Below are 11,278 nucleotides of genomic sequence, written 5' to 3' on the forward strand. Positions count from 1 at the left end.
TTCACAAATAACTCACCCTTGATAAATATATCTAAATATGTGCATTTTCTAATCTTCAAATTACAATATCAACATAAGACAGAAATCACCAAGAAAGAAAATGCCCCAAATATTCTGCCCAACCCTATAATCATGTCTATAGGCAATGATAGTAATTCTGAACAATCTTTTTATGTCATCATTATTTTTACATGCTGATGAATTTCGACAGGTTGTACATTTCCTTTATACATTTTATACTCTGTTAAAATATCACTCTAAACAAAATTGTCCAGATCAATTAGGAAAAAAACATATATTTACATAAAAATTGAGGAAGAAATGTCACTGCTAAATAAGATGCAGAACTGATGTTTCCAAAAAGTTTCCACTTCTGTTTCTAGGTTTTGTCAGTACTTTCCTCACTTTAATTATCATCCAGTTTGCCAAGGAGATAACTGATGACAACTTCACCGAAAGAAGTAGAAACTGCATGCATGTGTACATCCAGACAGGCGTTCTTATGCTAGGTTCAGAAAACACTGTGGTTTTCTAATGAGAGCAGTATCGTGATGAAACTCGTTGACTATTATTTACACACATCTAAGGGGAAGCAGTTCATCAGAGCCAGAGTTATGTTTCATCCTCTCATTTTTGTCTATTTGAAGATAAGAATTTTTGAAAGAATTACACTGATTAAAATCACAAAGAGGAGGTGTCAAGTTCATGGACAGTTGACCAACGTGGCAATGATAATTCATAATTTGAGACAGTTCTAGTTCACCAGTTTCCATTTCTGCTCTTGATAACATTGAGTAGATACCCAAGACTGACATTTTCCAGCCAGCCCTACTGTTTGGGTCTCACACAAGTTTTTTTTCTTTTTCTCTTACCATGGGGTTTTAACATTTGATCCGTAGTCTCTGAGTCCTGTATCTGTTTATCCCAATCTCTCCCACTGGATTGTTGCTAGAGGTGTTGCAGTGCAGGCTCATAGAACTCAAACCAGAAAACTCTTCTTGAACGTTTTATGTAACAAGATAAAAGGTCAAGTCTCATGGAGCGTTTCGTGTGGTTCTTGACCATTCCTGGGGTTAATGTGTGTATATCAACAGACAGGACTCCGCGTTGTATTTATTTACTTAGGGTTCTGATTTCTCTTTAAATCTATTATTGAACAGGCTAAGTAGAATACATATTAATTAATCTTTTCCTCCTTCTCAGAATGATTGTTAATTATTAAATTTCTAATACCATTCTAACCAGACAGAAAGCCAGTCAGTGATTTTTTTAAGAAAGTGATGGAGGGTAAGTTAGACTTATTTTTAGGGTGCATCATGACAAGACACAGGGTTTCTGTAGTCAGGGAATCAATATTCTTAATTGTTATTCAGAATGGTGTCAAGTCTTAGAACAGGTGGCTGCCTCCGGACCAAACAATAGGTATGCGCGCACACACGTGCTGTGTGTTTGTACGTATCTCCCCCAGCCCCGCTGACACAAATTAGGGTAGATTGTCAGGATATGTTAGAAATGCATGACAGCTTCTCTAACACTGAAGTAACTGTGTTGTAACAAACTTCCAGATTGTCTTCTGTGTCTGGTAAAATTGTTTCCCCAATTGCTATTTGGGGTATCAACAGATGCTTAACCTGAGTGTATTTACATCACTCGACAGAATTCTTCACAAACTGTAATCTGTCTTCAGGAAACTCGTTGTTTTGTCTCTATTTGAAGATAAATGTAATGATAGCTAAGAAAGGGAGCATCTGTGACCTACAGTTGATTTCTTATCATTGAGGTATAGGTTATGAAAAGATAGAAAACTAAAGGTCAGAGTACCAGGAAATGAAAGTAGTATGTGATGGGGGGAACACTGTTGCGGTGTAATTTATTATGCAGTAGAGCCAGAGAAATGTTAAAAAGCCATTGCCTGCTGCACACAGGTGGATATCCTGAGAAGCTAATGAATGTGAGTTTCAGTGTCCCTCACTTAGACATGCCCCTTCAAGGCCCTGTAGCTAATTTTGCATTAGGAATTATGTATTAATTATCTTGAAGAAAATCAAAATTGTATATCCTTCTGGCCCTACATGATCAAATACCCCCTTGATTAAGGTAAAATTCTTCCATTACATTTTCTATTAAAAATAAGCATAGGTATTTGTAAGATATATTTTTAAATAAGGTTGTGCGTTAGTTGAAGTAGCTATATGTAAGTGGCCTTCTCATAATATACATTATGTGATATATAAGGAGAAAGTTTCATTTTTGACATATTTTGTCAGTTCCGAATGACAGAAAAGCAATAAATGGGATTCTAAATTGTAGCTCTTTTTTTAGGTTGGAAAGAAATAGAAAGAGACTTGGGATTTGAATGCAGATGAGTCAAGAAAGGTAATTTTACTTAAATAGAATCTTGCCTCATTGTACCCTATATGACAGGCTGTACGCTGGTGCTGATGTTTACCGTACATTTGGCTTTCCTAACCAAAGTCAGTTCCTTGTGGGACCGGCCTCAAGCTCGTGGTGGGTATAAATGAGAGCAGATAATGAGTCATTTTGACAGCTTCTGTTTACATTATTTGTATATAGGTAATAGAATTGATACCTGTGACTTTTTAAAGTATAATTTCCCCATAAATGGCATTTTTAATCTTAAATATAATACCTAAAAGTGTAACCTCTAGGTAGTGTTCTTACTGTACTTAAAAAGATATTTTGACAGCCATTTTTAAGAAATAATTCTTTCTTCTTTTTTGTTACATTTCCAAAGTAGTTGGTATGAAAATATAAATGCTCAGTCTGGTTCTATTTGATACAAATCCACAAAGGCATGTCTCACAGAAAGTTCACCAGTTTTCTGAATGTTGTGAGATAATTGTTCTTCTTTACATCTCCAAGGGTATTAACGTGATCTCTTGGAACCATTTCTCTGGTTTTTGTTTTTGTTTTGGAATGAATCAGTGATTCCCTTTGTATTATTTTTTGGCATGATATCCTCAAGATAGGAGTGAGTCTTAGTTGAATTTATACAATTACTGAACTTCTTAATGTGAAACTACCACTTAGGTTCCTTGGCAGTCTCCTGACCCATCTCTGTTACCACTGGCTTTAAAATATCACTGGTGAATGGCTACAGTCTCCAAATAGCTATCTATTTGTGTGCATTTCAGCTGTAGAGATCGAGGCTACATTTATAGTATCAATAACCACCTTAACACTTTATAAATAACAGTCCTCTCAAGAAATTGGGGAGCATTGGGCGTCTGAGCACCATCCAAATGGATGCAATGGTTTGCAAGTGAACACACCTTTTGCCCTCAACATACACACTACTGATTTTTTTTTGAAGAATGACTTTCAATTGAATTAATTTATTGGTTAGAATACTTGCTTGCTGAATCCTTATAACCTCTCGTTGCAGCCTCTAAAGGCCACGCTGAAAGCTAGAGGGAAAATAAAGACTAATGCACAGTTACCTCTTTTGCAGCAGTGGCTGTATCTTGAGGACCTTGTGTGATAGGGTATTTTGCACATCTTGTGGGAAAACATCAGGCCTTTGGACATGACAGCTGCAACGGTTGGGTTGTAAGTGGTCTGACTTAAACGGGGATTGTAAAGTTAGACCCCACGTATTCCTGCTGATGCTTCCGCACATGCTCAGAAGCATATTCATCTCACACTGGGAAGCAATGCAATGTGGTTCCCTGGTTCCAGGTTCGAACTGTCTGCTTTCAAAGAATTTCTGAGTCATTTTTTCCCCTAGCATTTCCCCTTCATTCCAAATTTCCATTTACTGACTAACATATTATATTTAAATAGAAAAATCGTTTGGAGAAATAAAACAGATTGTTTCAAATGAATGTACACTTAGAATAGAATTGATCTACATTAAACTACTGTGTGTGTTCATAATTTCAGACACTACCACATAGCACTTTTTAATTGTTCTGGAAGCAAAAAACAATCTATGTATAGGTACGGTTATCACACAGACAACAAGAACCCTCCCAAATTTTTAAGTAGTCTGGGATTATTTTGATCCTGTCTTTAGAGAAAGGTTTTACCTAATAGTTTCCCCTTGGGAATGTTATTGCTACTGCCATAAATCTGGCACTAAACTATATTAATACTTACATCTTGAAACCCAGGATCTTCTTTTTACATTATCCATTTTCAGAGAATGGCATATCCCTTAACTCTTTTAGGCTATTTGGGGCCAATGCCTGTATTTAAAATAGCCAGTTATTTTAAACACAGGGAGTGACCCCAGATTCTTTGTAAACTAATTGTAGCACAAGTAATGAGTTTGCAGAGTTTCTCTCCCAACTATTTTGAGAGACTGCAAACACAAGCATCAGGTGTGCTAAGGGTGCACTGCTGAGTACGGCGGAATGGAGTGGCCCCTCAATGCCACGGGTGAGCAAACATGTAGTGGTGTCTTACTGATGTTAAACGCTGGCTACCTATGCATTTATAATAAGCACAAGTCAGAGGAAGGCAAGCCACATGCTGCCTGGCCTGGATGCCTGGGAACTTAATTTGTCCTACTTTTCAAACAGAGATTTGATTCAAGATTTTACAGAGCTTGGTTTTTGCTTATCGTAGAGTGGATTAGATGGTAGTAATGCACTGGTAGAGATGGTTTTCAGTTACTGACTCAGAATTCATCTCAGGATGAATCGTTCATGTGTTTTTATCATAAGTATATCTGTATTTACTTTATAAAAATGGGTTTAGTGAGATTTGTGCTAAAACTTGACAGTGATAGTAACTTCTTTTTCAATGATCAAGGGATAGGCAATGTTTTATGTATGTTGGTATGTTCATTTTAACATATAATTAGGTACTATATATGAATGTATTTAAATGCCTTTTATATTCTATGTCAAGCATCAGTAATTGGCACAATGGAATCGATTTAGCCCGGTGGGAAGGGGTGGTCCGGTTACTCCGGTGGGCGTTCTGGTAACCATCTCTTTGATCTGCGCTTAAACTGCAGTTTACAGACCAGCTCTACTCCTTAACTTGGTCTGGACGCATTTGCCATGACCTTGTACCGTTCTCCTGATGGGGGGGGAGGGGAATGATGGATTTGGCCTGATCTAGGAACAGAGAAATCCAGCTGAGGAAGAGTGAGCCTCAGTTTCCCCAGTGGTCCTCCTCGGTGGGGGTTCTTCACCTAGACATTGTGATAGTGAAACTTGGTAAAGGGGATTGTGTGCATTTTACACACATTTTACACCATGTCTTGTATTGATAAATTCTTAAAGAGCAAACCCCTCTTCTGCACCTACATTCCAATCCTACTCGGAGCCCTAAGATATTTAACTGTGAAAACGGAAATGGTGCGCAGGACTCTCACTGTGGGTTCTCCAGCACTAACGCCCCTACCAGCATGTGATATGTGACATAAAATGGATTCTTTTTACAGCTTAATGGTTTCCTTCTGGGCAGAGTTCTGGTGCAGAAATCACGCTACCAGATGGTGTTTATGGGCTGTTTGTGTAAGCGGTAAGATACTATGAAATGAGTGTGATTTCATCGGGTGGAAGCTCTTGACACATATGTTTCTGTGTGGAAGAAATCTTGGTGCAATATGATGTCACTCAGTGTTGCATGGAACTGAATTTCAGTTGTGTTTATGGGTATGTATGCCTCTTGCTTCACCTTTTGTATGTATAGTTTTGTACATATTTTGACTTGAAAATATTTGAAATGAAAATTAAATAAACATTGGATGGTTTACATAATAAAGGTCATGTTTTGGTGTGTGTTTGTGTGTGTTTATCCTCACCCGAGGACATTTTTGCATTTATCTTCAGATAGAGCAGGAGGGAGAGATGGGGGAAGAGAGAGAGAGAAACATCAATGTGAGAGAGACACATCGAGTGGTTGCCACCCACACAACCCCAACTGGGGCTGGGGACAAATTACAACCGAGGTAGGTGCCCTTAGCAGGAACCAAACCTGGGTCTCTCCGGTCTGCAGGCCGACGCTCTAACTGCTGAACCAAACCGGCCAGGGCTGGAGTGTTTTTTTAAAAGCACTGTACATTTCACTCATTTGAGGGTTTGGGCTTCACTGATCAGATTCATCTATCACAGACTGAATTTGTTGGTGTCTCCTCCCCACCTTCATCAATTTCCTGTGCTAGACACTGATGTGGTGGCAGGTTCAGTCAACACTGCAGACCTCTTCTTCCTCCTGACCTGCGACCGTCTGGCTTCCGGTCCAAAACACCTGGTCACTTCCTTTGTTTTCATGTGTCCTAGTTCCATGTTCTTATTTCTTGCCTCTTGTCTCTCATTCAGCCCTCACATGTTTCTCCAGACTGTTCTTTCTGAAAAAGAAATACTATAAAAATTATTAATGGTTTCATTTTTCTTTTTTCCTGGATAGATAAAATCCAAACCCCTTTATATAACTTACAGGACTTTCCATAATCCACTACCTTTCTTTCTCCAGCTGCAAATGACCACTTCTGTGTTCTCCGAAGCCATAGTAAATATCTTTTTTAGTGCCCAGCTGGTGTGGCTCAGTGGTTGAGCATCGACCCCTGCACCAAGAGGTCACTGTTTCAATTCCTGGCCAGGGCACGTGCCCAGGTTGTGGGCCAATCCCCAGTGGGGGGCATGCAGGAGGTGGCCTACAGATGTTCTCTCTCATCCATGTTTCTCTCCTTTCCTCTAAAATCAATGAAGAAAAAATATTTTTAAATATATTTTTTGTGTGGAAGAATATATATTTTTTAGTAGTTTAACAAGGAAAAGATGCCATTATTTCAATGGACACACTGTAGATTCTTACAGGAATTCTGTTTTTCTCCCCAATTCCTATCTCCTGCTCCCCACCCAGCAAACTATCACCCCACACTTGAAGCTGGATGAAAAAGTCACCTCAACCAGAAACTTTCCCCAGCCTGACCCCGGAACATCTTCACTATCTAGGTCGCACCTTTCTCCATACCTGTTGGCCATTGGTGTATGTTTTTGAAAAATGTCTATTCAGGTTCTCTGCCCATTGTTAAAATAAATATTTAATAGATTTTGTATTCTGTTGAGTTATATGAGTCTTTTATATGTTTTGGATATTAATCCTTATCAAATATGTGGTTTGCAAATATTTTCTCTTATCCTATAGGTTGCCTTTTCATTTTGTTGATGGTTTCTTTGACTGTGCAGAAACTTTTCAGTTTAATGTAGTCCCACTCGTTTGTTTTTTATTTTTTGTTTTCTTCTTTATGCATTTAGTGTCATCTACAAAAAACCACTGCCAAGACCAAAGAGATTTTTCTCTGTTTTCTTCTAGAAGTGTTATGGTGTCAGGTTTTATATTTAGGTCTTTTTTTTAGAGAGAGAGGAAGGGAGAAAGAGATAGAAACATCAATGTGAGAAAGAAACAGCCATCAGCCGCCTCCTGCACACCCCCTACTGGGGATTGAGCCTGCAACCCTGGCATGTGCTCCGACTGGGAATCGAACCGGGACCTCTGTCTGTGGGATGGTGCTCAGTCCACAGAGCCACACTGGCTGGGCACATTTACGTCTTTATGCTAAATTATTTTGTGTGAATTATATAAGATAGGGTTCCAATTTCATTCTTTGCATATGAATATTCAGTTTTCCCATTACCATTTTCTGAAGACTATTCTTTTCCTTCAGTGAGTATTCTAGATTCCCTTGTCAAGTGCTAGTTGCCTGTATATGTGTGCACTTATTTCTGGGCACTTCCTTCTATTCCACTGGTCTGTGTGTCTGCTCTCATGCGGGTACCATTCTGTTTGCATATTGGAGCTTTGCCCGTAATGGAAAACCAGGAAGTGTGAGGCCTCTAGCTCTGTCCCCCCTCCTCAAGACTGCTTTGGCTATTTGGGGTTTTTTGTGGTTCCATACAAATTTCACCATTATTTTTCTATGAAAATTGGAATTTTAATGTGGATTACATTGAATCTAGAGATCGCTTGGGGTTGAAAGGACATTTTAACAATGTTGATTCTGATCTATGAACGTAGGATTTCTTTCCATGTATTTGTGTCTTCTTCAGTTTATTATTGTCTTCTAATTTGCAGTACACAGGCCTTTCACCTTCTTGGTTACATTTATTCCTGAGTATTTAATTGTTTTTGATGCTATTGTGAATAGGATAGTTTTTTTCATTTTTTATTTTTCAGATGGTGTGTTGTTAGTGTACAGAAACACGATAGATTTTTATATATTGATCTTGTATTCTGCAACTTTACGGAATTCATTTACTGGGTCTAATAGTTTTGTTTTGTTTTTGCAAAGTTTACTAAATGTATGATCATATCTGCAAACAGAGACAATTTTACTTTTCTGTTATTTTATTTCTTTTCTGTTATTCTATTTCTGCTACTTGCCTGTTTGCTCTGGCCAGGACTGCAGCATGTGTTGAATGGAGTGGCGAGAGAGGGCTCCCTCACAGGGTCGGCTTTCGCCCTTCTGTGATGAAGTCTTCGGTTAGCTCTGGGTTAGTCAGATGTTTCCTTTAGTATGTTGAGGTATGTTCCTTCTATACCCAATTTGTTGAGAGTGTTTATTTTATATTATACGAGGATGTTCTATTTTGTCAAATGCTTTTGCTGCATCTATTGAGATCATGTGATTTTTATCTTTCATTCTATTTATGTGCTCTATCGTATTCACTGATTTGTGTATATTGTTCCATCTTTGCATCCCAGGACTAAACCCCACTTGGTTATTGTGTATGACCCCTTTAATGTGCTGTTGAATTTGGTTTGCTAGTGTTTTATTGAGAATTTATGAATCTGTATTCATTAGGCTGAGCTCCCCAGCCAGATGGTGTCACTGGCTGGACTCTGTTTGGTGTGGGCCGCAGGCTCAGCTCCATGATTGGACAGTCAGCTGGCTGCACTCCACTCTTGGGCAAGGCCTCTGGCTGGAATCTCTGGTGAAGGAGGGCAGCAGCTGTACTTTGCATTTGGGTGTGGCCAGAGGCTGTGCTCCATGGTCAGGCAGGGCTGCTACCCAGGCTCCCTGGATGGGTGAGGCCACAGGCTATGCCCCATGACTGGGCAAGGTGGCTCGCTGGGCTCTCAGCCTGGAAGAGGCGCCTGCTATGCTCAGCAATTGGGAAGTACTGTAGCTAAGATGCTGAGGCTGCCTGAGGTCACTGTTGGAGATCCCTTGCAGATGAGGGTCAAGGTTATGCCCTGCAGTTGGGCAGGGCGGCTGGCTTGTTCCTCTGCTTGAGCAGGGCTGTAGGATGAGCTCACAGCTGCCCAGGTTCTCCGACCGGCTTGCTGGTCGGGCAGGGCTGGAGGCCATGTCAGTCAGTTGAGTGGAGCTGTTGACTTGCTTTACTCTCTGGGCAGGGTCATAGTATGGACTCTGCCACTGGGACAGTCTTCTGGCTGTGCACCCAACCTGGGCAGAACTGCCAACCAAGCTCCCTGGTCGGCCGGGCCACGGGCTCGTACAGATGGCCAGGCTGCTGTCTGGACCTCAGGGGAGCCGCCACGGCCAGCAGGAACGCTGCCTGCCAAGGTCTACACGCTGCTCTCCACCTTCTTCCTCTTCCCTTCTCGGGCTGACCCGCAGGGATCCTTGTCAGGCAGCACCTAAGTGTGTTTCGGGGAAGCTGGGTGTCTGCACCTGACTCTACCTACTGGAGAAAGTGTAACCAGGGAGACCCCTAGGTGTGGCCTTGCTCCGGTCTGGGGAGGGGCGATGCAGTCCAAGTGAAACAATTCCTCTTCCCCTACTAGTGCAGTTTTTCGCAGTTTTTCACAGTTTTTGTGTTCCAAGGTGGGTGCTCTAGCCTCACCCCAGTTCTGGGGTCTTCACAAAGGTGTCTTGTCTATGACTAGTTCCTAGTTGCTTTCTCTGAGGGGAACAAAAGTCAGGAACCGCCTATTTTGCCATCTTGCTCTGCTGCAGGTTTTTACACCAGGGTTTCCTTGCCCAACGTTCCACTACCAGATGTTTCTCTATGCACTTATAGTGACATATTGATTTCCTTAAAAGAATAATTTGATATCATCCAGGTGTGCCTAATGATAAGAAAAGGTTAATGTAGAAAGTCTATGATTATTAGTTAAACACTTTCTCAAATTAACACTCTCAGATTTCAGTGAGAGAATATTGAATCAAAGGACTGAAAGGGCAGAAGAAATTGAACAATGGTTCAATTTTGTAATAGATGTTATTCATCATTTTTATTAAACTTTGTATTAGCGATGTGCTTTGCATTGACTCGGATACTCCTCACCACTCTCTGTGAATAAGACAGAAGCTAAGTCTTACTGCCATGTTTGGGTTTAGAAAATAAGTCCAGAAGAACTGAAATGGCTTTGCTTAGAACAACAGAGAAAGTCAAAGAGGTCCGATTAGAAATTCTGATTATCAAATCACTCTTGCCTTTCAGACTATTTAATCAAACCATCTCTTAGGTGAAGACAATTACTTTTTTCTTTATAAGCCAATCAGTCATTAAATATTTACTTTGGATCTCCTACACAATTAGCAATACATATTATGGTATGGAAAATGTAGCGCAATGCCTCAGCTCTAGGAACCCACAGCGATTCAGCTTGGATAAAGAAGAATGTTTAATAAGCCACGGGACACACCGCTTAATACAGTGTGTTATTAGCTGTGGGACTGTGTGTTACAACTGTAAATTCATGAAAAGATAAAAGTGTTGGGTTTGGCCTTAGTCCTTAAACATTTAGAGGAGATGGTCAGGAGGGTAGAAGTTGATTTTGGGTGTGTGTGTGTGTGGTTTACAATTTGAGAGAAGGCAGGTCTGCAAAGCATATTTGGTTCATAAAAGAGTTAAGTCTGAGTCGAGTCAAAGATAGTAAATACAGAAATGTTGATTGTGTATCATGTCTACTCATGGCAGAGTCTTTACATCCGGAGAATGAGTTTGATCTGAAGATGGAACCCACTGAAGCATTTATGAAGGGGATACTGTGGTTATATTGTCAGCTTGCTAGAGAGGAATAATTAATAAAGAAAAATCTGGGATCCCCAAAATCTAGCTGATGAGCATTTGTAACAAGCAGGCATGAAGTCTAGATTAGGATCAGAGATAAAAGAGCAAATGAAGGAGAAAATCTGGAGACCAAAGCAACAGGTCTTGGTGCCTGACTTATTATGGAGGAAGAAGAGGAGGAGGTATTAAGGGTGACTCTGGGATTTCAAGCCTGGATGATCTGATGAATAAAGAAGCATGTGATTTAAACAGGCATCTTTGGTGGTCAACTTCTGATTTCCTTTTATGAGGAGACTGGAGAACATTTTCATGATGAA

This window comes from Molossus molossus, unplaced genomic scaffold (assembly GCF_014108415.1).
Source record: "Molossus molossus isolate mMolMol1 unplaced genomic scaffold, mMolMol1.p scaffold_m16_p_4, whole genome shotgun sequence".
Classification (NCBI taxonomy): domain Eukaryota; kingdom Metazoa; phylum Chordata; class Mammalia; order Chiroptera; family Molossidae; genus Molossus; species Molossus molossus.